Genomic DNA, 7,547 nt, shown 5'->3' on the forward strand with positions numbered 1-7,547 from the left:
TAGGATCAATATCACATTTCCTCATTTCTTCATTCAATTTTGCTCTTAAATAATTTTCTTCTCTTGTCATCCTACTCCTTTTCTTCCTTGCATATCTAATACTAAAATCTTTTATTTTTTTCTTAACATTTTCCCACCACTGGCACTTATCATTCCCTTTTTGCTTATCCTCCATTTCATGTTCTATCAAAGATTTAAGTTGTATTCCATATTCCTCATCACCTAGATACCTTGCATTCATACACCACACTCCCCCCCCTTTCCCCTCCCTATCTAACCCCACCGAAAATGTTAACCCAGCATGATCACTAAAAGTTGTAAAAATATACTTAATATCCTTCATAAAATTCCTTAACCCTTCATTTACTAAAACCAGATCTATCCGTGTCTGTTTCAACTCCCCTAAAACCACCTGCCTTCTAGAAAATTCTCTCTTGTACGGATTCTCATCCCTCCATATATCAATCATTCCTTTTTCTATCATCATCTTCTTTAAAACCCCCCTAGATACATCACTTCTAAAAATAGCTCCTCTTGTCATATCCAGTCTATCCATTTTAACATTAAAATCCCCAACTACAATACAGTTTCCCTCACACCATTTTCCTATTTCTAAAAATAAATCTTTGCGCTCTATTTCAGTATTAGGCGCATAAATATTTATAATTCTAAAAACCCTACTCATATATTCAAAATCTACAATTAAAATCCTCCCATTATTATCATTATATATCTGTTTCACATTATCCACCACATCCTTCCTCAATAAAATAGCAACCCCACTTGAATTCCCCCTGCCATTGTTAACAAAAATAAAATCTCTCCATATTTTTTTTACTTCTAAAATACATACATTGTCCCAATGTGTTTCTTGCAGGCATAAAATATCCGAATTCTTCATTTTAACTATTCTTTGAAATTTTTCCATTGTTCTTAAACCATTCGCATTGATTGACATACAATTAACCATTCCAATAAATAATAATAAGAAAATATATTTTCTCATTTTCCTCTACCTTTTGTCATGTTTTCTTCCTTTTTCGTCCTTTTTCACCTCCAACGCCACTTTCCTCTTCCTGTAGCTTACCCTTGCTCTATCAATCTTTTCCATGTCTTCTGAATCTGAAATTGCCTCTAAATCCATCTCTTCCAACCAACTCGAATTCTTCTTTCCTGTGCCTGTTGTGCTGCTTGTATCCATTTGCGTCTCCTGTATAGTTGTCAGCATCCCACTCCCCTCCACTTCACCTCCTTCCGAAGCACCCACATAGCCCGAGGCCCCCCCCAAAAACTGTGAGTCCCCAGTGCCTCCACCCATCCCACTCCCGTCCTCCTCCTGAAAACTCCCTCTTCTTATCTCTGAATCCATACTGCCTCCTATTTCCTCCGTCTTCTGTTCCATCTTTTCCCCTCTTCTTTTCTCCGTCTCTCCTCCCTCCACCACGTCTTCTCCTCCATCGTCTTCTTCTACTCGGGGTGATACATCAGCCTCCACAAAAAGATCCTGGCTCCCCTCCTCATTCACAACCTCTCCACATTTGCACTCGTCAGCTCTCATGCGACATCCTTCGCAAAATGCCCTTTCCTTTCCACCTACACATTCTCTTGCATAATGCCCTTGCTTCCCGCACTTATAACATTTAAATTCAGGGCAGTCCTTCACAATATGCCCAGGCTGAATACAAAGCCTACAAACTCTGACCTGCTTATCATGCATGACTCTAAAGTACTCTCCACCTTCAAGCGTATCAAACTTTGTAGAGTACGGCAGTGATTTCACAGTATCAGTGAATTTGACTTTGCAGTATCTCGTGCCATCTGCTATATCCGTGCCTGGCCAAACTCTCCTCCTGATTTCAGAGACTGCTGATACACCCCAGCTACATAGCTTGCCCAATATAGCACTGTCTTCCATGTATACAGGCAGATTCATGAACGACACCACCACTTCCTTCACATTAATATCTCTCGCCAGTATCTTGGTGTCCTTTATTCGTATTCCATCCATTAGCCGTTCTTTTCCTTTTTCATTCCTCATCGTAACTTCATACTTCTTTTCTCCTTTCATTCGGCATCCCACCACCTCTCCACACACCTCCTTAATTGCTCTTAGTAGTTCCATTGTCGTCACTTTGTCTTCTCCTTCCAACTCAATTGCCACCGTGTATTCTTTTCCATATTTCATTCCTTCTTTATCTTCATTTTTCTTCCGTTGCGCATTTTCGTTGTCCTTTTCCATTCCGTTTGTCGTTGCCATGTTGTCCGTCATAATATATCAAAAAATGGGTCCAAAAAAGGCTCTCCCCCAAGCAGAAAACCTGCAAGGGGGAAGACTAACCAAACTTTAAACTATTCAACTGAAGAAAATAATAAATTATATTGCAAAAACCAATTAATTAACAAAAATAGCTCTCGAGCAAACACTCTCCAGCAAACACTCACTCACAGCTCAGACACTCGCACCTGTCGTCACTTCTCCAATCAGGATGGGCGTATTCAGGCTGGTATGGCCGTAAGCGAAGGTACATCTCTTGGTACACCATATAAAGTCAAAGTGAGTCTGATAAACAGACATTGCATTCTCACCAATTAGATAAGCAGCTTGAACTTTGGCTCACTCAAAAAGTGGAAGAAATTACATATACTGTAGCCATCACTTTTTAGCACAGATAGTTGGATGAAATACAAACAAACCTTGCTAACATTTCAAAGCGAGGGCACATATTTCAGCCTTGTGGGAAAAAACGGACAAATACAATGACTTCTGACAAATACATCATCAGCAACAGTTTCCCATGCAGCTATCCTACTAGCCACAATAAATACACAAAAGCTCTGGATGTTGAAAACCTATTGCATTGTTCTGTGCTAAGGAGGAACGCATGTATGGACAATTTCATATTGGAAGCGCATGACACATCATGACCGGGGGGGGGTTAGAGTGGCTTCTCAACTATCTCTTGATTGAAGTACCAGCGTGGCATAAATACAATGCTGCATTTCGCAACATAATGTTTCGACAAAATGCCAACAATGTTTTGCTACAAACAAATGTTTCCACCTTTCGATTGGTCCACAAAGTCTCTTTCACAACTGACTTCAAAGATCTCCATAAGCACAGTCAGTTGACTCAAGTCATCCTTAAGCCTGCCGCCAAGCAACGGTTTATCATTAACAAAGACATCAGGGTAAAGCGCAAACGACCACTACCATAAATTATGCAATCGAGATTCCCACATTTGGAAAATTCACAAGGGGTCAGCACAGCCAGAGTGCAATGGCTGAGCCCCACACTGGGTGAACCACCTTCTTGATCACGGTATCTCTTCTGCTTAGTGGAGGAAAAGTCTCTCCAGTGCCAACATTTTCCGCTAACGGTAACCACTTTGTGTTCTGATAATATCATATCACATCGACCTGCGTTAAATGCCGTTTAGGAATGCACTTGCACACAGAGTGGTGAAAAAGTAGTTTATTTTGTTTACTAGATTATATCAGTGAACCACTAGATTCCCATCATGCAACACTGTCGAAAAAATCACCAATTACTTTTTAATATCTTAACCTATCTGATATCACAAATGTTTGCGATATGACGAAATACAATCACATTCAGACACACACACACACACAGACAAATGCATGAAACCAATTGATTTATTATCGATAACATCTCACGATTCTCTTGTGCTTTTGATTTACTCCATAAAAGAAGGGTTGTAATTCCAACATGGAAAACACAGGGCCATCAGACACCAGTCCAGTTCCACTCCTCACCAGCATTATTTCCTTTGATCATTTGAACAGGGCGAGGGAGCACAGAGCACACACAAGCTGCATTCAGTAACAATATTCTTATTTGTCTTATAAATAAAAGGCAGTTGCTCCCTGACAACACAAGGAACTTTGATCGTATTAAAAGGGCAGGGGAGACTAGCCCATAGAAGCTGCATTTAGTCAATTCAGCATCAAATGCTTACTACAAGGCAGTGTTGCTGATGAAATAATGCCACACCCCCTAGTGGACAAAAGGCTTACAGCACCTGGTATTCCCAGGCGGTCTCCCATCCAAGTACTAACCAGGCCCGACCCTGCTTAGCTTCCGAGATCAGACGAGATCGGGCGTATTTTTTTTTTTTTTTATCTTTTATTATGAAAAAACACATAATATTTACAACATTCAATCAATAATAAAAAAGGATGAACAATTCATCCTTTTACAAAATCAAAAAATAAAAATAAATAAAATAAAACCTATTAAAAACACAATCATCCACTAAATCCACTTAATAATGAAATACAAGTTTCCCATTTGACAGAATTTCAATAAAAGTACTCCCCCACACAAACAATTTTTCAAAATTTCCTCCACCGTATCTATATATTATCTCTATATCTCTCTCTAATATGCTCCTAAAAAAACCTTCCACACTCACAATTTTCCCTTCATAATGACCTAAATTCCTTCTTAATCTTATCGCATATCTAGCATGACTTAGTATAAAATTCACCAAATTAAAATTTAAAACTTTACTTTTCCCATTTACACCAAAAAGAAACAACCTCCTCCACTCCACCCCAGTAAAAATCTCTTCTCCCCAATGTTTTACTAAAAGCCCTTTTAAAAACTCGTGAAAGTCTTTCAACCTACTACATTCAATAAAAAAGTGCATCAAATTTTCCACCCCCGTACCACAAATATCGCATTCTCTTTTAATATCCCTATTTATTTGATGCAAAACCACATTTGTAAAAATCCTATTATGTTTCAATTTAAAATCATTGTCTTCACATTCTATAAAATTATATTTTACATTTACATTCTTCCATATTGATTTTACATCCATGTTTGGAAACACCCTAGACCACACTTTCTCCGCAGCAGGACTTTTTATCTCTTTTAAAATACATTTTCTATAAACCATTTTAACTTTTAGCCCTGATAAATCATGTTTCTCCCCATTACTTTCATAATATAAAACTGGTAAAGCCCTAGATCTTTTGACCACCTCTTTGTTTATTAAAATCACCCACTCCCCGGGAATACATCCTAATATTTTCTTGTACATATTCTCCACAGTAGTTTTACTTATTTCTTCATCTACTTCAACCACATTGTCATATATAGCCTGAAATGGAAGAAACCCAGGAATTACCTCATATGCTATGTCACCTATCTGCCTCATCCCAGCCCTCATAAAATATTTACAAAACAACATCATATTATTGCACTTTATCTTTGGATTTAAAAATATCGGCTGATTTAAAATATTTTCTAAACTGGTACATTCATAATAAATATTTGGTAAAAACCGCCCCCAAGCCTCAAACACTTCTCTGTAAAACAAAGGTATATTACCTAACATTTCCTTCTTCATACTCATCAATAAACCATTGTCCCCCATCCTCCCAACCTCCTGCAAATACTCTTTAAAAAACCTTTTCCACCCATAATCCAATTCACCAAATAAATATTTCCGTACCATTTTTACTCTAATTGCTGTTTTCCTTACACTTAAATCTACCAACTTCAAACCCCCCTCCTCATAACCTGCAATCAAAGTTTTAAAAGCTATTCTCACCCCCTTCCCTTCCCATAAAAAATCAACTACAATTTTATTCATTTCAGATAAAACCCATTCTGGCATATCCAAAACATTCATTACATAAATAAATATTGACATCAACAATGAATTTATGACAATTACTTTCCCTTTTAATTTCAAAGACCTCCCCCTCCACATATTTACCACCTTTCCTAACTTTATTTATACACCACTCCATGTCAATATCCCTAGCTTCCATGTTCTTTCACCCCTAAAAACACTCCTAATACCTTAAAATAATCATTTAACCACTTTAAAAGGAAAATCTCCCTCATTAATCTTCCCAATATACATTACTACTGACTTCTCCATAGTTAACCTTTTGCACCCGATGCTTGTCTCATATACTTTAAAACACTCCATCACCCTTTTACACTACCCTCATCTCTAACTGTTATAGTGGTATCATCTGCAGTATTGATGTATCAAACTAAAACCTCCTTGCGGAGTCTCTACACAATTTATAAGATTATCTCTTTTAAGAAATGCTGCTAAAGGTTCTACCGATAAAACGAATAATAAAGCTGATAAAGGACACCCCTGTCTCACAGATCTCTCAAGAATAAAAGAATCGGTTAAAACCCCATTACATTTCACCCTACTTTTTGCCTTCTTATATAATAATTTTATCCATCCTATTATTCTATTACCAAAACCATATTTATCCATTACCCTAAACATAAAATCATGTTCCACCCTATCAAAAGCTTTATTTAAATCTATGCTTAAAACAATTCCCCCCATCTTATCATGATTCATTTTATTTATCACATCTCTAATTGTATTAATTGTATCCGCAATATCTCTACCAGGCACACTATAATTCTGTGTAGGTGCTATAATATCATTTAAAACTTGCTTCATTCTATTTGCCAGTATCTTTGCTAAAATCTTATAATCCGAATTTAATAAACTAATTGGCCTATAATTTTCTAATTTCATTTTGCTCCCCTTATTTTTATATAAAACCGATATCAGTCCTGTCACCATGGAGTCTGAAACAGTATTATTATCTTCCATATATTGATACACTTCCATTAAAATCGGTGCTAAAAAACTTTCATACATTTTGTAAAACTCTGCAATTAGTCCATCTACTCCAGGACTTTTATTTATTTGTAATCCCTTAATTGCATCTTTCACTTCATCCACTGTTATCTTCCTATCACATATTTGCTTTTCCTCAACACCAATTTGCACATCCACACTACCTAAAATCTCCTTTACACACTCTTCATCCACCTCCCCTTTCTTAAATAAATCCTTATAAAAATTCTGTACAGTTTCTAATATCTCAACATAATCATTTACCACTTCACCCTTTACATTTTCTATCTCACTAATATATGATTTCGTCTGTTTAGTTTTCTCTAAACCAAGAAAAAAGACGTACATTTCTCCCCTTCTAAAACATACTTTGCCCTACTTCTAATAGATGCCCCCTTACATTTATCTATTTCACATTTGCTCAATTGTGCCTTTAAATCTAAAAACCTTTCAATATTATAAATAGGATCAATATCACATTTCCTCATTTCTTCATTCAATTTTGCTCTTAAATAATTTTCTTCTCTTGTCATCCTACTCCTTTTCTTCCTTGCATATCTAATACTAAAATCTTTTATTTTTTTTCTTAACATTTTCCCACCACTGGCACTTATCATTCCCTTTTTGCTTATCCTCCATTTCATGTTCTATCAAAGATTTAAGTTGTATTCCATATTCCTCATCACCTAGATACCTTGCATTCATACACCACACTCCCCCCCCTTTCCCCTCCCTATCTAACCCCACCGAAAATGTTAACCCAGCATGATCACTAAAAGTTGTAAAAATATACTTAATATCCTTCATAAAATTCCTTAACCCTTCATTTACTAAAACCAGATCTATCCGTGTCTGTTTTCAACTCCCCTAAAACCACCTGCCTTCTAGAAATTA

At 36.7% G+C, this 7,547-nt stretch overlaps 1 pseudogene; it reads right to left on the reverse strand.

The window, feature by feature from the left end:
* Positions 1-3,189: 3,189 nt before the first annotated feature.
* Positions 3,190-3,339, reverse strand: LOC120039414 (annotated as a pseudogene).
* Positions 3,340-7,547: the final 4,208 nt, after the last annotated feature.

This window comes from Salvelinus namaycush, unplaced genomic scaffold, assembly GCF_016432855.1.
Source record: "Salvelinus namaycush isolate Seneca unplaced genomic scaffold, SaNama_1.0 Scaffold2700, whole genome shotgun sequence".
Lineage (NCBI taxonomy): Eukaryota > Metazoa > Chordata > Actinopteri > Salmoniformes > Salmonidae > Salvelinus > Salvelinus namaycush.